The sequence below is a fragment of the Scyliorhinus torazame genome, chromosome 6, assembly GCF_047496885.1.
Source record: "Scyliorhinus torazame isolate Kashiwa2021f chromosome 6, sScyTor2.1, whole genome shotgun sequence".
In the NCBI taxonomy this organism is placed as follows: domain Eukaryota; kingdom Metazoa; phylum Chordata; class Chondrichthyes; order Carcharhiniformes; family Scyliorhinidae; genus Scyliorhinus; species Scyliorhinus torazame.
Genome location: NC_092712.1, coordinates 312,066,775 through 312,085,828, shown reverse-complemented (window position 1 = coordinate 312,085,828; position 19,054 = coordinate 312,066,775). Strand labels below are relative to the sequence as shown.

Sequence of the window (19,054 nt, the reverse complement as noted above, 5' to 3'; positions counted from 1 at the left end):
CACTCAGCCCATTGAGCCTGTTCCACCATTCAGCATGATCGTGGCTGGATCTTCGACTTCAACTCCATTTTCCTGCCTGCTCCCCATATCCCTCAATTCTCTGCGAGACCAAGAATCTGTCAGAGTCTGAAACGTATTCAATGGTGGAGCATTCACAACCCTTTGGGGCGGAGGATTCTGAAGATTCACAGCCCGCGGAGGGAAGAAATTTCTCCTCATCTCAGCCCTGAATGGTCGCCCCCTTACCCTGGCACTGTGATCCTGTGTTCTAGATCCCGCGACAGCAGAAACAAATCTGGAACGATCGCCCGCCAATATGCTGGCTCGCTCATTAACCAAATCCCACAATAACCCATTGTCTACAACTTAAATTGGCTCTCCCTGCGTGATCGGTGTACAATTGAACCTTGCCTGAAATGTGAAGTGTTGCGGCAGCAATCCCTAATGTCCATGTCGGATCAAGCTGTTATTGTCTAGGACAAAACCTCTTGCAATCAATTCTAATTTCCAAAACCAGACAGCTTAAACACCTGGAGGCATTTTAGATTATAAAGGTACATTTTACCAGCACAAGTTCCCAACAAGTTGGGAACACATTTCAAGGCCAGTACCCTTCCACCCCATTTCTCTTAGTGTGAGTTTGATTGTACAGGGGCAGAAGAAAATATTGAGGGGGGAGAGAGGGGGAGGAAATGGTCATCTTTCAGCCAGAGGCATCTCAATCTGTTGCAGTTTTTTAGGACACCTTGAATTAGTCAGCCCTCATCCCATTGGAAATATGCAAGGAACTGCTGCTAATTGTGTTTCTCTTAATTTGGCTCTGAAGATGGCGGCCTATATGGTCGCCTTCCTTAATTCTAATTACGTTTTGCTCTAGAGTCGCCAGGTATCTCTCGATACCGCCACAAGGTTCAAACCCGAATACTGATCAAAGACTCGATACACCAGTTAGTAAGTTCAAACTCAATGCTCATTTATTTATACACACAGTCAAATATACACATGCACAAAACTCTACAGACTAAACTATCACTACTGCTAAAGCCTATACTTAGCTTCGGGCGCCCACTCAGTCAGAGGAACAATGGCCGTTGTCCGGTTCTGAGGCTGCTGGGGTCGGATTGGTACGGAATAACAGCTGGGAGCGTCTGTCTGGTAGCGTGCGTTGACCTTGGACTTACTTGTTCTGATGTTGCTGTTGGGCAGGTCTCTCCTCGGTGAGAGCTGGGGCCGCAAGAGAGCGATTCTTTCTTGGGGGATTCTTCTTATACCCAAAAGGGGCTTTGCGCGCTTTTGGGCGGGCTTTGAACTTGGCCCCAATTAATTGGGCCGTTTCTCAATCGTTCCTATCGATTTCCACCAATAAAGGGGTGGGTGCCCTGATGGCTGGGCGTGTCCTAGGTGGCCGTTGGCCTGCTTTGTTCTGGTCTCCTCTGGCGCCGGGGTGTCTGCCTTGATATCGTTTATTTAAATGTTACTCTTTTGTCCCCGGACATGGCCCATTAGTGTGGTAAGGGCTTTGCAGTTTCGGTCTTGTCTGGGAGCTGCGGCTCCAATCAACAGACAAACCCTGCACCTGCTTGCTTTCTCAGTATTGTCCATTTTCCCTGCAATCTTTGCAAAGTGTCCATTTTGTAATCGGGTAGTGGCCATCCCAGATGGCTACAGAACAAAGAGATATCTTTGAAAGTGGTGCAATTAGACCATTTTTCATAGAATCCAGAAAATCCCTAGAGTGTAGAAGGTGGCCATTCAGCCTCTGCATTAACCCTCCAAAAGAGCTCTCTACCCAGGTCCACTCCACCGCTCTTCCCACCCCATCCTCGTAACCCTGTAACCTACCTAACCTGCATATCCCTGGACACTAAGGGGCAATTTAGCATGGCCGGTCTATCTAACCTGCACATCTTTGGACTGTGGGAGGAAGCCGGAACACCCGGAGGAAACCCAGGCAGACACTGGGAGAACGTGCAAACTCCACACAGACAGTCACCCAAGGCCGAAATCGAACCGGGGTCCCCATCGCTGTGAGGCAGCAGTGCTAACCACTGTGCCACCGTGCAGCCAGTATTGCTGCTGCTACATCGTGAATCAAAAATTGCAAATGGTACATGGCGAGGAACGGCCAGTCTGAGCGTTCTTTAAAGGGCTGCTCACCTACTATCACGTAAATCACTGCAAACCTTTGCCAATAGTCTCGCTTGCATTGCTCAGCCATTTTGGCTGTGAAAGCAGAGGCTGCAGAGGCCGGACAACTTGGCAAAGCCATTTCCCCCTCCTTAACCTCGCTCTTCTCCTCCCTACCTGTTGAAAGCCTCATCCACACCTTTGTTGCATCCAGACTTGTTTTTTCCAACACACTCCTGTCTGGCCATTCATCTGCCACCCTCCTTAAACTGGTCATCCAAAACTCAGCTGCCCAACCTTAACTCGGGACGACTTCTGTTTGCCCATCCCCCACCCCCCCACCCTCGTGCTCGATGACCTACATTGCCTCCAGTTGAGGCAACCCTGATTTTAAACTTTTCATCCTGGATCTCAAATCCCTCCAAGGCCTCGGCCCCTCCCCTTCCCATCTCTGTAATCACCTCCAGTCCCTCAACCCTCCGAGGTATCTGCGCTCCTGCGATTCCGGCCTCTACACATGACGATTTTCATTGCTCCACCCTTGGTGACCATGCCGTCAGCTGCCTGGACCCAGAGCTCTGAAAATCCCACCTCCCCTCCCCTCCTCAACTGCTGTCTTTCCACCTCACTCTCCTTCTTTAAGGTGCTCCTTAAAATCTAACTCTTTGCCCAAGCTTTTGGTCACCTCACCTTATATCTCCTTAATATGGCTCCATGAGATACTGTGTTGGATGGCGCCACTGCAAAGCACTTTGGGAAGTTTTACTGTGTCAAAGTTGCTATATAAATGCTGGTTGCTGTGAGTGGGTGCGGGCATTGTTCCTTATTGGGTAAATTCTATTTTTTAAAACATTAAAGTAAGGGCCCTACACTTGTAGTAGGTTCTGTTTGAGAAAAGAGCTGCCCCAGTGCTGAACACATTGTAAAAACAATTAACAAATCAAATGGAAACCGGACTTTATAAACAAGAGCTCAAAAGGGGCTGGTTTAGCACACTGGGCTAAATCGCTGGCTTTGAAAGCAGACCAAGGCAGGCCAGCAGCACGGTTCGATTCCCGTAACAGCCTCCCCGAACAGGCGCCGGAATGTGGCGACTAGGGGCTTTTCACAGTAACTTCATTTGAAGCCTACTTGTGACAATAAGCGATTTTCATTTCATTTCATTTCAAGGACGGAATGATGGTAAACTGATATAAAACACTGATTCAACCTCAACTAGAGTATTGGGTCTAATTCGGGACTCCACGGGGAGGCGGTGGCGTAGTGGTATTGTCACTGGGCTAGTAAACCAGAGACCCAGAGTAATGCTCTGGGGACCCAGGTTCAAATCTTGTCACTGCAGATGGTGAAATTTGAATTCAACAAAAATCTGGAATTAAAAGTCTATTGGTGACCATGAAACCATTTCGATTGTCGTAAAAACCCATCTGGTTCACTGATGTCCTTTAGGGAAGGAAATCCGCCGTCCTTACCTGGTCTGGCCTACATGTGACTTCAGATTCACAGCAATGTGGCTGACTCTTAATTGCCCCCTCAAGGGCAATTAGGGATGGGTAATAAATGCTGGTCGAGCCTGCGAGGCCTTCGTCCCATGAACAAATTAAAAAAAAAACACTTTAGGAAGAATGTGAAGACTTAAGAAAGGCTGAAGAACAGATTCACGAGAGTGGTTCCAGGAATGAGGAACCTCAGCCACATGGGCAGATTGGAGAAGCTGGGACTGTTTCTTTGGAGAAGTGAAGATTCAGAGGAGATTTGATGGAGCTGTTCAAAATCACCTGGACAGAGTAGACGGGGAGAAAGTGTTCCCGTTGGCAACGAGATCAAGAACTGATTAGAGGTGACTGGCGAAAGAAGCAGGAGGACAAACCGGCAGCGAGTGGTTAGGGTCTGGAATGCAGAATTGGGTAATAACCTGAAGATAAAGATAGGTGGATTGGCCACGCTAAATTGCCCCTTAATTGGAAAAAATTAACTGAGTACTCTAAATTTAAAACAAAGGAGGGGTGACTTGATAGAGGTCTACAAAATTTTGAGGGGCATAGTCAGAGTGGATAGTCAGAGACTTTTTCCCAGGGTAGAGGGGTCAATTACTAGGGGGCATAGGTTTGAGGTGCGAGGGGCAAGGTTTAGAGGAGATGTACGAGATAGGTTTTTTACACAGAGGGTGATGGTTGCCTGGAACTCGCTGCCGGAGTGGGTGGTGGAAGCAGGGACGATAGTGGCGTTTAAGGGGCATCTTGACAAATACATGAATAGGATGGAAATAGAGGGACACGGACCCCGGAAGTGTAGAAGATTGTAGTTTAGTCGGGCAGCATGTTCGGCGCAGGTGTGGAGGGCCGAAGGGCCTGTTCCTGTGCTGTACTTTTCTTTGTTCTTTGTTTCGAATTTCGTGAATCTCGTGAGAGCCTTGTCGCATCACCAGTTCAAGCATGATGAGGCCATTAAATCGCGCCCTCTAATTTTCACAAACCTGCAAGGGTACCACCATTGTGAGGTGACTCTGAGGTCTCTTACCGTCCTCAGCAACGCCAACCTCTTCCTGTGGCACTGCTGAGGTTTCAGACTGGGCCAGCCGTATCAGGCTGCAACCCGTCACCCTTAATTGGACCAGGAGGCCGGTGTGATGTGACATGAGGTCATCCTGCGACCTTAACTCCGTTCCTCTCTCCACAGGCGTGGCCAAGCCCGACGGGCATTCCTGGCTTTTTCTGTTTTCACTGCGGTGGAACGCAGAACTGTTTGAGACAAGTTACTTACGCTTGGCTACATCACCAATTAGTGAGACGGAAACCAGACACTGCCTTCCTCTCGGCTTCGAGCTTCTGTCGGACATTGTCAGGCTGCTAAAGTTAAGAAGGCCGGGGTCACGGTGAGGCTACTTGTGGCCACTTTGCCTTGCCTCCAAACAGGCTCCCTGCAGGGCTCTGACTCCCACTCAAGCAGCCGCTGTGCCACACCAACCGCACAGAGTGGTCACTGACAACAGGAGTGTATGAACGGGAAAACCAGCCTGCAGGAGCTCCACAGAATGAGAAACAAAAGACCGCGTAGAATGGGCGGCATTTTCCAATATATTTTCCCAGTGTTGGTCTCGGCGACAAAACTGGCGAGAATCCCACCGCTGCTGCCGGCAAGAAACAAAATGGCCGTTCCTTCAGCCATTTCGAAAAAAAAAATGTGTTTGCGCGAGTGTCACGCTGCCCTCATGGTGACCTGCCCCTGAGTCGCTCACCCCGGAATTACTTCATCTCAGCAATCGGTGGGTGGGGGGGGGGGGGAGGGTGGTAGGGGGGTAACAGTGGGCTTCCCTAGCACTTGCGCGACATCCTGTACCCCTGCACGGGCAGACGGCCTCGTCGAGAGGCGAGTGTAAACCATGGAGTTCAATGCTTGGGGGCTCAGCTTCCAACTATTTTGATCAACATAAATAACCAAGTAAACTAAATCAAATAAACTGAGGGGCAAATTAAAGGGGCAGTCCCTTAAAGGGAACTTTAAAAGATCTGCCCTGGATGGACTCGAACCACCAACCTTTCAGTTAACAGCCGAACACGCTGGCCAATTGCGCCACAGCGACTGACTTTTAAGGTTCACTAGTGGCAGAACCATGTCGTACACTACTGACTCAATGGGCATAATCAACTCGTCAAGGAAGGGTCAGGCATGCTATTAGGAAAGGGGCTTCCTCCTGTGGCAGGTGAGGCTCACCTGATTTATTTCAAGCCTCCAAATTGCACTCAACATTTTCTTTTGGAAATGATTTTAATTAAATTTTTAACATTACATACAAAAGAATATCAAAGACGTGAACCATGACAAACATTCTGCAACAAGATTCCATCAGTAAATACTTGCTACAAAGGCTCTCACCTCCTGCCCCCTCCTCCCGCCCCAACCGAGCAACCTAAGTCCCTCTCCCCTCTTAAACTTTAGCAGTGACCAATACTTTGAAATGCACCATGAACGGACGCCATCTTCGATAAGACCCCTCAATTTACACTCTCAAGGTGTATTTGATCTTCTCAAGGCGCACAAACCCCATCAACCACCGAGCCGCACCAAAACCGTTAACGTTGCCGCCATCGTCCAGCCCAATAAGATACGCCTCTGGGCCACTAATGAAGCAAAGGTCAGGGCGCCAGCCACTGCTCCCATCCGCAGTTCCGGCACTTTGGAGACCCCAAAAATCGCCACCAGGGGGCAGGGCTTCACCTCCACTTCAGGATCGCCGGCATGGTGCCAAAAAAGGACCCCCAAATCTCCACCTGCCTGGGGCACGACCAGACCGGAACATGTGCGTGTGATGTGCGGGCTCTCTTGAACAACGCCTATTTTATGTCCCTTCAAATAAGCGGCTCTTCCTCGCTTTAGTGAGGCGAGTTTGAAAAACTGCCTTTAGCTGAATAAGGCTCAGCCACAGGCAAGATGTTATCGCATTCACCCCCCTCGACACCTCACGCCACACCCCTTCTTCTAGTATCGGCCCCAACTCCTCCATCCATTTTGCCTCCGTCCCTTCAACTCCTCCCCCGCTACACGCTCCTGTGCACCAATCCTGCACAGGATAAAATCCGTTCCAACAAGGTGGGTGGCTGAACCATCAGAAAAGTCATGAAAAAAACTGCTTAACCCAGCTCCTCAACTGAAGGTATCGAAATCAGCCTGTGGCCAAAAGCCCATGTTTCTCCTTTAACTCCTCCAAGCTCGCGAACCGCCCCGCCAAAAATAGATCTGCCACCTTCTCCAACCCTCTCTCCGTCCAAGCACTAAATGTGTTATACAGCCTTGCCGGCTTGAATAAGTGATTAACACGGATAGGAGCCAGCTGCGAAGCTGCCCCCAATTCAAAATGTTGGCAGAGCTGCCTCCATGTTGTTAGCATGGCCACCACCACAGGATTTGTTGAATATTTCATCGGCGACACCGGGAGTGTCGCCATTAACAACGCTCCCAAGCTCGTCTCCCTAACTGACTCCAATCCCATCCTTACCCAGAGGGCCCCCAGGTGCCCGTACCATCCCAACACCTTCTCCGTGTTAGCCGCCCAATAGTAACATAGATTTGGCAGCGTGAGACCTCCTCGCCTGTTCCTCCCTCTGAAGCACCCCCTTCGAATCCTCGGGACCTTGCTGATCTTTGTGAGGGGTTTCCAGGATGAAGGTGTAGTGATCACAAAGATGCACAAAGCTCTTATGAAGAACTAAACTAATTTTATTAACACTACTAAATTTGAGTTCGACACTTATCCTGAATAGCAAACATATATGTAAGAATTAAACTACACTATCACTATCTCCTTCTACTAACTATAACTATTATATCTTAACTAACTCCGCAATACACTATGAACCTTATCTTTGTCAGTTCCAGTCTAATCTCCTCCCCTTAGCTTCAGAGCCAGTGCAATTTATAGTACTGTCCCATAGCTCCCTCTGGTGGCTAAGATTAACATGACATTAACTCTTTACATGCTGTACATTTGTATCTTGCCCACTCAGATAAATCCTGCAATAAGCCGGCCTACCTCTTGAAAAGATGATTTGGACAGAAATACTGAGAAGCACTGGAACTGGAATGGGAATCTAGGCAGTATATTCATTCGAACCGACGGAACTCGACCCGCGAGCATTAGCGGGAGGCTGTGCCACCTCTGTAGGGCAGCAATGATCCTCCCCACCAAGCTGTGTAATCGCCCCCACTCTCCCGCCACCAGTGCCCCCAAGTACCGGAAGCTGGTGACCCTGCACTTCGCAGCCTGAGGGTGGGAGATCAGTGTGACTGCAATCTTTGTCCCCTTTGTGACAGGGTCCACTTGCCCTCGTGTCAGAGTCCACCCACTGCCCATGCAGCCTGGCGTTTCAGGGGACCCCACTCTGGGACCTTGCAGCTGCCACCTGTGCTGACCCTGTGAATTTACCCGCTCCCACCCACGGCCAGTTGCCACTCCAGCAAGGCTAGCCCTCCGAGGAAACATCACTTAAACCCCAGCGAGGAGGGCCCGAGAAGCACTAACCCTAAACCAGGCGCCTTGGAGACCACGCAGAGCAGGTGGATCAAGGGTTACTCACATCATTGGACACCACATGAAGGCAAAAGCCAGGCCTTAAGTGGCCAAAATGGTAGCAAAACTTCCACAGCCTCCTCAGAAACTTTAAACGCGTTCCATCTGTTTCATATAGTACGTGCACAGTTCAGCATGAATAAAGGAATTACGTATACAGCTGGGATAATTTGACATGAGTGGGTGTTTGTGGAATTGAATACTTTCTGTGTACCTGTCAAAGGAGTGGTTGTGTCTGGAGCTCGGGAGGTGCTGTCAATCTCGACCTTTGCTAATCCAGGGTTGGTTCCAAAGGTGAGGAAGCAATGATGTGTTCTTTCCAAAGAATGGTTTATGACTTGCTGATGATAGACTCTTGCTCGTTCAGTTGGGACATGCACAACGTGAGATTTTGCAATGAGCGAATGCAAAATGACTCATTTATACAATGGGTTTGTCCTGGAATTTAGAGTTCCCAATGCAGGCCGCAAGCTTACATTGGGAATCTAAACAGAGACGTTTAGCCATGCATTCCCACACAATTCCCTAGCCAGACTGAGAAACTATTGCTGTACACAATTTGAAGAGATGCACATCCATTGTACAAAACCTCGCGCTGGGAACATTTACTCCATAAAATTAACTCAACATATTTTCTTGCACAATAAAACCCAACACAATAACCCATTATCAGCGCTGTTCATAGCAAACCAACTCTCGACAGATTGTCAGTAATTCCACCAAGGTCAGTTCTGAGGTTAAGGGCACATATCTGAGTCTTATCCAGCTAACATTTCCTATTTTCAGTGCGGGTTTAACAAGGTTATGTGAATTACCAATCAGAAAGCAATGCACCAGTTTAGCTAATTAATAGGGCTGGATCACATTTCCTTTTTGCGAGGTCATCAAATGGTGGTAATTCTAATCGCAAACACAAGGTGGGCTAGGAGAGCGATGGGGGATCAGTGCTACCAGCTAAAGATGGCAGCAGGAATTCATTGGAGCGGGTGAAATTAGACACAGTGGGCGGGATTCTCTGTCGCCGATGCCAAAAATCGGAAACGGCAAACGGGCGGAGAATAACTCCCGACGCCGAAATCGAGACAGGCGGCGGTTTGACGCCGAATCGCGATGCACCACCACCCCCTCCAAAACGGCGTCATTATGATGCACAGCTCCCGCAGTTGCAACCACGTTCGCATCTCATTACCGGGCCCACCTGTGATGCTCCGCCTCCGATGGGCAGGGTTCCCGACGGCGCGGTCCACCTGTGCTCTCAACAGTCGTGAACCTGACGTGGTGGCTGCGGAGAGAGAGACAGACCGTACGGACAGTGTCCAGCACCACCATCCTTTGCCGACATTAGTGCCACTGGCTGGGGGGGGCTTCTGCCAGGGCTGTGGGAGTATTGGAGGGTGGCCAAGACGTGGGCTGTGGGGTTGGGGTGGATGGGGACGCGGTCCAGCACAACCAGGGCCACCTTTTCGGACACAGTCAATGTGTGTGTCTACGAGTGGCTGCAGCTTGTCAGCCCTGCGCGTGTCCCCCACCGTTTCTTTGTGTGTTCTGCGGGTGTTCCACACGGAGCCGGTGCTAGCCCCTCACCAGTAGCGGAATCGGTGCGGGTGTGGTGCCGAGTTTTCCAACGTGAAACTCCACGGATCCTCCGTTGGCATCAGCACTTAGACTCAGGAACGGGAAATCCAGCCAAGGTTGTAGTAGGAAAGGAGATCGGCACTGGAAACAACAGGAGCCACAACATCCTCTGACAGATCAGAATAGCAAAACGGAATTGTCCACTCCATCAAACCCAAGGTCAGAGCCTGGGACCTCTGCAGCAAATTGCCCCTTAATTGGAGAAGAAAATAATTGGGTAAATTTGTTTTTAAAAATGTTTTCAAAACTTTGTTCCCGTGATTTGTGTGGGAGTTGGCATCGGGTAGAATCTCATCCCATGCTCGACCCCTCTCAAATTGGGTCATTGCGGTGAAACATGATGCACAGCTAGAAGCAAATGCACTTTTTGTGACTCGTTATAAAGTTTTTTAAAATAAATTTAGAGTAGCCAATTCTTTTTTTCCAATTAAGGGGCAATTTAGCGTGGCCAATCCACCTACCCTGCACATCTTTGGGCTGTGGGGGCGAAACCCACGCAGACACGGGGCGAATGTGCAAACTCCACGCGGACAGTGACCCAGAGCCGGGATCGAACCCGGGACCTCGGCGCCGTGAGGCAGCAGGGCTAACCCACTGCGCCACCGTGCTGCCCTGACTCGTTATAAAGTTGACATGTGCAAAATATAACTGCTTTGTTTTTTGCCAAAGCTGAATATCAAGAGGACTGAAAGGTTGGACAAAACAGGAAGATGTTTTGCTTCCCCCCCCCCCTCAATCTTTATTTATAAACCTCAAAATTGCAGTGCAGACTGTCATGTGCCAGAAATGAGATGAGGTACTTTTGCATGGAGACGACAGCCGCTGATTCTCACAGGTTTGAATATTCTTTCTGTTAAAATCTATAGACAGATGTCAATCATCAGCTGGAGCAACTGCTTAGGGAAATAGAGCTACTGAAGGAAGACAATTGATTGAAGTTAACTGAGAAGGTGCACCTGGAGATGGAAAAGTGATACTTCTGTGAGGGGCTGTGTGAAATCTATCGCTCTTGATTGAAAATAGAACGCAGATAATGTCCTGTCCCTGCTGCCTCATGGGACTGTTGGTTAGAGGCTACCAAAAGCTAGTGATTCCAAATAAACCTGTTGGACTTTAATCTGGTGTTGTAAGACTTCCTACTGTGCCCCACCCCAGTCCAGCGCTGACATCTCCACATCATGTCCACCATCTTTAGGTACTTAATGTGGTGGTGGTTGTGTCACAGTACCACTCAGGCAGCCCGAGTTGCTGTGGCAACATACTCTTTAACACGCATGTTGTCGTTTGGAGCTATGGATAGTGATGTTAGAGGCTCCAATGTTCTTTCCATCACATGGCTGAACAAGAATCTCTCCCACTCTTAGTGTCTGTCATTGGTGTGTGTTGGAAGTTTTGAGGAGTATTGGGATTGGGGGGGGGGGGTCATGGTGGCGGGAGATTGACAGCACAAGGACATGGGCTTTCAGAGGCCTTTGGAAGCAGGAAGGGAAGTAGCACAAGGTAAAGTGGGCCCAGGAACAGCAATAAGATAAGATCATGACTGATCTTACTTTAACCAGATCTCCACATTCCCACCTATCCTTAATAGAATGTCAGCCTGTTATCGATCAGGAATCTATCTAACTTTGCCTTAAAAATATCAAAGACTCTGCATCCACCACCTTTTGGGGGGAGAGTTACAGAGACTCTGTACCCGCAGAGAAAAACATTCTCCTCCGCTCTGTCTTAAATGGGTGACCCCTTATTTTTAAACAGTGGTCCCTAGTTCTCGATTGTCCCACAAGAGGAAAGAGCCGCTCCATGTCCACTCTGTCAATACCCCTCAGGATTTTTTGTTTTTTTAAACAAGGGGCAATTTTGCGTGGCCAATCCACTTAACCTGCACATCGTGGGAGGAAACCGGACAACCCGGAGGCAACCCACGCAGACGTGGGGAGAACGTGCAAACTCCACACAGTCACCAAAGGCCGGAATTCAATTCAGGTCCCTGGCACTGTGAGGCAGCAGTGCTAACCGCTGTGCCACCGTGCTGCCCCTCCCCCCGCCCCCCTCAGGGTCTTAAATGTTTTCAAGTTTCCTCTTACTTTACTAAACTCCATCAGATACAAGTCTTGCCTGTCCAACCTCTCCTCAAAAGGCAATAACAATGAAGGAAGGGGGAGGGGGGGAAGGCGCTGAGGACCCGGGTTCAAATCCCGGCCCTGGGTCACTGTCCATGTGGAGTTTGCACATTCTCCCCGTGTCTGCGTGGGTTTCGCCCCCGCAACCCAAAGATGTGCAGGTTAGGTGGATTGGCCACGCTAAACTGCCCCTTCATTGGAAAAGAGAAATAATTGGGTACTCTAAATTTATTTAAAAAGGAAGAGAAAAAAAAGAACTGTCATGCTCGGGGTCACAAAAGGACCGAGGCACTAAAATGGCATCGCACCGGGCAAAGGTTTGGGAAGCACTGTCGGTGCAGTACGTCGTAGCAATTGCCAATGAACAACAGAAGACAACAAGTTTTCGAGTTCCTTGACAGTCCAGCATTGAAATTCATCTCTCACTATTGATAGAGGGAGGGCTCCATTTCAGAGTAGAATTTGACATTTGCACTGTATCATGCTGCTGATTTCTGCTTTGCTAAAGCAGTTTGCATTAGATAATTGGATTTTTAGATGAAGGTCAGGATTTCTCAAAGAGATGAAGTCTAGGGTCCTCCATGAGCTCATCAGAGGCACAATTACCATCCACTCATTAAGCCGCCCGGTCCACTGTTGAGGACAAAGGGTTCATTATTGATTCTCTGGATTTTCACCTGCCATTGGAATGATTTGAGAGATACACGGGGGGAGAAGACATTCCACCAGATGATACAAATGCGGCTGATTTTGTCCGCTGAATATAGATTCCTAAATATTCTTTCATGGGTTGTGGGCATCGCTAGCAAAGCTATAATTTGTTACCCATTCCTAATTGCCCTTGGACGGAGTGGTTTGCGGGGCCATTTCAGAGGACAGTTAAGAGTCAACCACATTGCTGTGGGTCTGGAGTCACATGTAGGCCAGGCCGGGTAAGGACGGCAGATTTCCTTCCCTGAAGGGACATGAGTGAATCAATTGGGTTTTTACAATAATCAATCATTTATCATGGTGCTGAGACCTCACATTCTATGTTTTTTTATAATTATACGTACGCTAAATATTGTTATATTATATAACTTTAAAAGCTGGATAAAGACCCTTTTTAAAATGGCTGAATCTATGTCTGTCCGTGACCCTGAAACAATGGGAGCTAATGTGGCAGTTTTGCATGAACTGACTCCCCTTTGTCTCTGTAGGCAGCAGAGGCCAAATTCAAAGGGAACTCTACAAAGGCCACCGACATTTCATAAGCTGCGCCTGGTCCACTGGCGCCGAATCGTCAGCCAGTACGAAGGAACGTTGGAACATGGTTGGAACATGAACAACCTCAGGGACCCAGTCACAGGGAGACACACACACTTTGGAGCCGCTGAACTCCTGGACCAGCGCCAACAAGGCTGATTCATCTCCGCCCGCCTATCTCATCGCGGTCGTCAACTCTGCCGGAAAAGTGAAGCTTCTGTCGACCTCTGTGAAGGAATATAGCATTGGACTTGGATTCTGTCTGGACTCTGGACTGACATGAAGCAATCACTGTTTTCTCTGTGATCTTTGCCCTGTAAACTCCCTCTTTCCTGTAACCCTCTGCTGTTGTATGAATGAACAAGGGGCTACATGGCAACCGCTCCCCCCCCCCCCATCCATCCCCGCTCGGTGTTTTCAGTGTGTGCAAATAAACTAACCCTCTGAGTTAATCCTGTTGGGAGTTTGTGGGGACAGGGGGCGAGTGGGGGAGGGGGGGGGGGGGGATGGTCATTGGCTGGATGGCACCAGAAATGAGAGGTTGGGAGATACGCCACCACCTATTAAGGGGGAAGTCAAAATCAAGATCCTTACAGACGGGTGGCGAGAGGCGAAATCAGGGCTGTTCAAATTAAACCCCCTCGTGTTTGTAAGAGAGTTGTCAGGGTCACCATTACCGAGATTAGCTTTATCTTCCAGATTTCTTCATTCTTACCAGCTGCTTTGGTGGGATTTGAACCCTTAACCCCACAGCATTAGCCTCTGGATTACTCGCCCCGTGACATGACCGGCACAATGTAAATATCTGCCTTCCAGAAGAGGATTATTGTGACAATTTTATAACAAGTAAAAGAATGTTTCAAATAAACATCTCTCGGAGTATTCATGTGAAAATATCTGTACTTTTGTTTCTGTCAGGAATGAATAATTTACTTACGATATTTAATTTGTTTTACAATTCACCTAAATTTATTACCTTTAAAAGCAGAAAAGCAGAGAAATATTGGCAGTTTCCTTTACGTGACAGCAGAACAGACCACTAGGTGGTCTGCGGAGTCTTTTGCCCCCACACCTAAGTGGCCGACAGACAAAAAGACTTTGGGAGCCATTGCTTTCGGGGCCACCACAAGACAGTCCCACCACGTGTTTTAAAAAGCAAAGATTTGCATTTATGTAGCACCTTTCATGACCACAGAACATCTCAAAGCCCTTTTCAGCCAATCAAATGCTTTGAGGTGCAGTCACTGCTGTAATGTAGGAAATCTGGCAGCCATTTTGTGCACAGGAAGCTCCCGTTGACAAAGAATCCACCAATCAAAAGATTGAAACAAAACTAATGTTATAATGATCAGAGAACCTGGTTTAAGTGATGTTGATTGAGGGATAAATATTGACTGGGACACTGGGGAAAACCCAATGGTTTCCCATTGTGGCCACCGCACTCTGATGGGAGACCCGGGGACGGGGATGCGTTGCCTGCAGAATGGAGAATCCCGTCGGCGGAGAATTCACCCCGGGATCGTTAACGTCCACCAGAGAGGGCAGCCGGGTTCTCGATTTAGCATCTCATCCAAAAGACTGCACCGCCAACAGGGCGGCACTCCCTCAGTACTGCACTGCGGCCACCAGGGGTCTGTCACCGCAGATTTTCTCCGAGACAGGAGAGGTACATTTGTTGCGCAGGTGCACTGGTAGTTTACGCAGTGCTGGAGGAAGCCATTGCGGAACATCTGGGCGTCGGGGTGGTCCCTTCATGGAATCCATTCCAGAATCGGCGATGTGCCACCTTCAGGTGCCTCATACGGCCTGTTGTGTTCCTTCTTTTGGCCCTTAGCATTCCAGTTATACCTCCTCTTCCTCTTGGCAGGGTAGGCACATTTACCACAGGTTGATTTCTGCAGGGGAAATGCTTTAGCCCCAGATCGCTGGCAAAGAGTGCGGGTCTTGTTTCTCCTCTTGCCAAATGACGATGTTCCCTTCATTATTTTCACTTTGTATACTTCAGCAGAAAAGCCATTTGTCTTTGCTGCAAAATCATCTGACATAGTGTGAAAAGCAGCAACCCTAAAAAGGAATACTTCAAAATCTGTACCAGAGGCAAGTCTGATGTGGCTATTTACCATCAATGATGAGTAGGAGTCGGAAGCACCTGCAATTCAAGTTACTGTCATGTGCTGGCTTCCTTCAAGGGCTGAAGAAAGGAACTGCAACCTCCCCAAGGACAAGGGGAAACGTCCTTGGAATCTGCAGAATTTCTTTCGCTGCAATGCGACTGTATAGAATTATGGGTATGATTTTCCGGCCACGGCCCGCCGGGATCGGGACGGGACACGGCTGGTAGATCCCTGGAGAGGCCTCCTGCAGGAGTCTATCCAGATCTCGTGAGACATCTGTTATATTAACTGTTGTGGTAATATGTTGTGTGCTTTGTCTTTTCTTCCAGAATGATCCGACGTGTTGTTGACAAAGAATCCACCAATCAAAAGATTGAAACAAAACTAATTTATTATAAAACTATTGATTGAATTAAGTTCGCACACTGAGCTACAGTTAATAATTAAGTAATATTGATCTGTCTAGCAGTACTCAATAATCTAAACAGTCACTAACTACACTATGATCTAACCTCATGTTAACTCTGTCTAATCTAACCTAAATGCTATCACCATGCTTTCTCCTTATGCTACTCCCAGAATTCCCTCAGGGTCTGACTTAAATACAGAGAAGTGGTGGTGCCTTCTAGTGTTTGAATCACACAGAGATGTAATAATTCACTAACCTGACTATATACATGTCATTGCAACATCGTGATCTGGATCCCACACCCTCTCTCGCATGGTTAACTGAGTTCAAAAACGCACTTAGCCGTGCTGACGCCATATAGAATGGCCACCCAGCATCTATCAGCCTCACCGAGGACACCTCAGCTGAGCACTGCTTAGTACTGATCCCCACAAACGGGGACCAGGGGTACTGGCACTTGCGGGGGGGGGGGCTCTCTGAGGGAATCGGATGTCCCCGGGTGGTCAGCCTCTGGCCAGGTTGGCACCTCGGCATCGCTGATGCCAGCCTGACACACTGGCAGGACAACCAAGGCACCCTGGCAGTGCCGCCCGGGTGCAAGCTGGGGATTGGACCCAGGGGTGCCCTGCAGGTATGTCGTGGGGTGCAGGGGGGCTCGAGAACCTCCCAACAGGGGAGTTGGGGTGTTGGGAGGGGGGGGGGCATCAGGAGGTCGCAACGACGAGGGGGGGGGGGGTCGGGAGATTGGAAAATGGCACCCCGATATATTCCTGCATTGAGGAACTCTGCTTGTCAGGTATGGAGGGCATTAGCTATGAGGAGAGATTGGAGAAACTTGGTTTGTTCTCACTGGAACGACGGAGGTTGAGGGCTGACCTGATAGACGGGCATGGACAAAGTGGATAGTCAGAAGCTTTTATCCAGGGCGGAAGAGTCAATTACTAGGGGGCATAGGTTTAAGGCACGAGGGGCAGGGTTTAAAGGAGATGTACGAGGCAGGCTTTTTACACAGAGGGTGGTGGGAGCCTGGAACTTGCTGTCGGGGAGGTGGTGGAAGCCGGGCCGATAGTGACTTTTAAGGGGCACCTTGACAAATACATGAGTAGGATGGGATATGGTCCCCGGAAGGGTAGGGAGCTTTAGTTCAGATGGGCAGCATGGTCGGTGCAGGCCTGGAGGGCCGAAGGGCCTGTTCCTGGCTGTAATTTTCTTTGTTCTTTGAAACTCTTTAAAGCTCATGAACACAGCCCTGCCCACTCAAGCTGGAAGATTAAATTCTTGGGGATTTACACTGATTTTCACATGATGTCCAGTTACATTGAGAAATCCATAAACACTTCTGACTGAAGCGGCCTGGTGGTGGTGCAGCTGATGTCTCTCGGTATCATTAGTTATCCATTCATGGGATGCGTGGGTTCACCGGCAAGGCTAACATTTGTTACCTGTGGTATTATAGGTAGCTCCGCCCTGCTAGGCGGGGTATAAGAGCCCCAGCAGCCTTCATTCTGTACCTGAGCTGCTGGGGGAGACATCTAGCTTATTAAAGCCTTCAGTAAGACTACAATCTCGCTTTAGTGGTCATTGATCGCGCATCAATTTAATAAGCTAGTTTTTAAGAAGAAAGGATGGAGCTCCGAATCAAGCCGGAGTGTCTGCAACTCAGCCCCCACGCGGCGAACTCAGCCCCCACACGGCGAACTCAGCGTCAATCTTCAAGCACTGGCTGGCGTGTTTTAAAGGATATCTCGGGACGGCCGAAAACACACCCACGGGAGAGCAGAAACTGCAAGTCCTGCACTCAAAGGTGAGCCCGGAGATTTACACCCTCATCGAGGAAGCGGAAGACTTTGATGCAGCAATAGAGCTGCTAAAAGGACACTATATTTGCCGGGTAAACCAGGTCTACGCCCGGCACCTGCTTGCAACAAGGCGAAAAACCCCTGGGGAATCACTGGAGGAATTCTACCGCGCACGCCTGGTGTTGGGGAGAAGCTGCAGCTGCCCGCAGGTTTCGGTGAGCGAACACACTGAACTCTTAGTCCGGGACGCTTTCGTGGCAGGTATGCTATCCTCACAAATCCACCAGCGACTGTTAGAAAACGACACTCTGGGTCTCAGGGAGGCACGGGCCCTTGCGCGCTCCCTGGACGTGGCCTCCCGAAACGCCCGCGCTTACATTCCCGACCGCGCGGCAGCCCCCTGGGCAGCGTGGAACCTCTCCGCGGCCGACACCGAGACTTCCCCCATCCCCTCACAGGCCTGCGCTGCAAGGCGGCCTGGCAACCCCGGGGGGCCCCACTGCTACTTTTGCGGGCAGGCCAAGCACCCCCGCCAGCGCTACCCGGCCCGTGCGTCCACCTGCAAGGGATGCGGCAAAAAGGGCCATTTCATGGGGGTATGTCAGGCCCGTGTGGTTGCCGCGGTCTCCGGCGGCGGATGCAGACTGCAACCACAAACATCTCCACGGTCCCCGTGCGGCCAGCGGTCGCCGCCATCTTGTTCCACGGACGCCACGTTGGAGGGATGGGCGCCGCCATTCTATGCCCAATGTGCGACCAATGGGAGACGCCATCTTGGATGAACCCCCAGGACCCCAGCTCGGCTGACCACGCACTGCCCGAAGAGAACTCTCAACTGCTGCGATTAGCCTCGGTGACCCTGGATCAGGCCCGGCCTCGAACACTCTCAACTGCTACAACGACCGTATTCATCAACGGGCACGAGACGTCCTGCCTAATCGACTCTGGGAGCACGGAGAGCTTCATACACCCTGACACAGTAAGGCGCTGTTCTCTCCTCATCCACCCCATTAATCAAAAAATCTCCCTGGCCTCTGGTTCACATTCAGTGGAGATAAAGGGGTTTTGTGTAGAAAACCTCACAGTCCATGGAAGGGAGTTCAGAAATTTCCGTCTCTACGTCCTTCCCCACCTCTGCGCGACTACACTCCTGGGTTTAGACTTACAGTGTAACCTCCAAAGTCTAACCTTCAAATTCGGCGGCTCTCGCGACCCTCAAGGTCGACCCGCCTTCCCTGTTTGCGAACCTCACCCCGGATTGCAAACCCGTCGCCACCAGGAGCAGACGGTACAGTTCCCAGGGCCGGATCTTTATTAGGTCAGAGGGCCAAAGGCTACTGAGGGAAGGGGTCATTGAAGCCAGTAACAGCCCCTGGAGAGCTCAAGTAGTGGTGGTAAAGACCGGGGAGAAGCATAGGATGGTCATCGACTACAGTCAGACCATCAACAGGTTTACGCAGCTGGACGCGTACCCTCACCCCCGCATGTCTGACCTGGTAAACAGGACCACGCATTATAAGGTCTTCTCCACGGTGGAT

At 49.8% G+C, this 19,054-nt stretch overlaps 1 protein-coding gene and 1 pseudogene across 1 annotated transcript in view; one reads left to right on the top strand and one right to left on the bottom strand.

Annotated features, from left to right (window-relative positions):
• Window positions 1-13,670, top strand: part of LOC140425597 (transmembrane protein 158) — a 75,620-nt gene extending 61,950 nt beyond the window's left edge. The window contains exon 2 of the mRNA XM_072510078.1: window positions 13,149-13,670. The gene's annotated coding sequence lies outside the window, so the exon portion shown is untranslated. The remainder of the gene's footprint in view (window positions 1-13,148) is intronic.
• Window positions 13,671-14,890: 1,220 nt separating this feature from the next.
• Window positions 14,891-15,239, bottom strand: LOC140425878 (large ribosomal subunit protein eL37 pseudogene; annotated as a pseudogene).
• Between the last annotated feature and the right edge of the window lie 3,815 nt (window positions 15,240-19,054).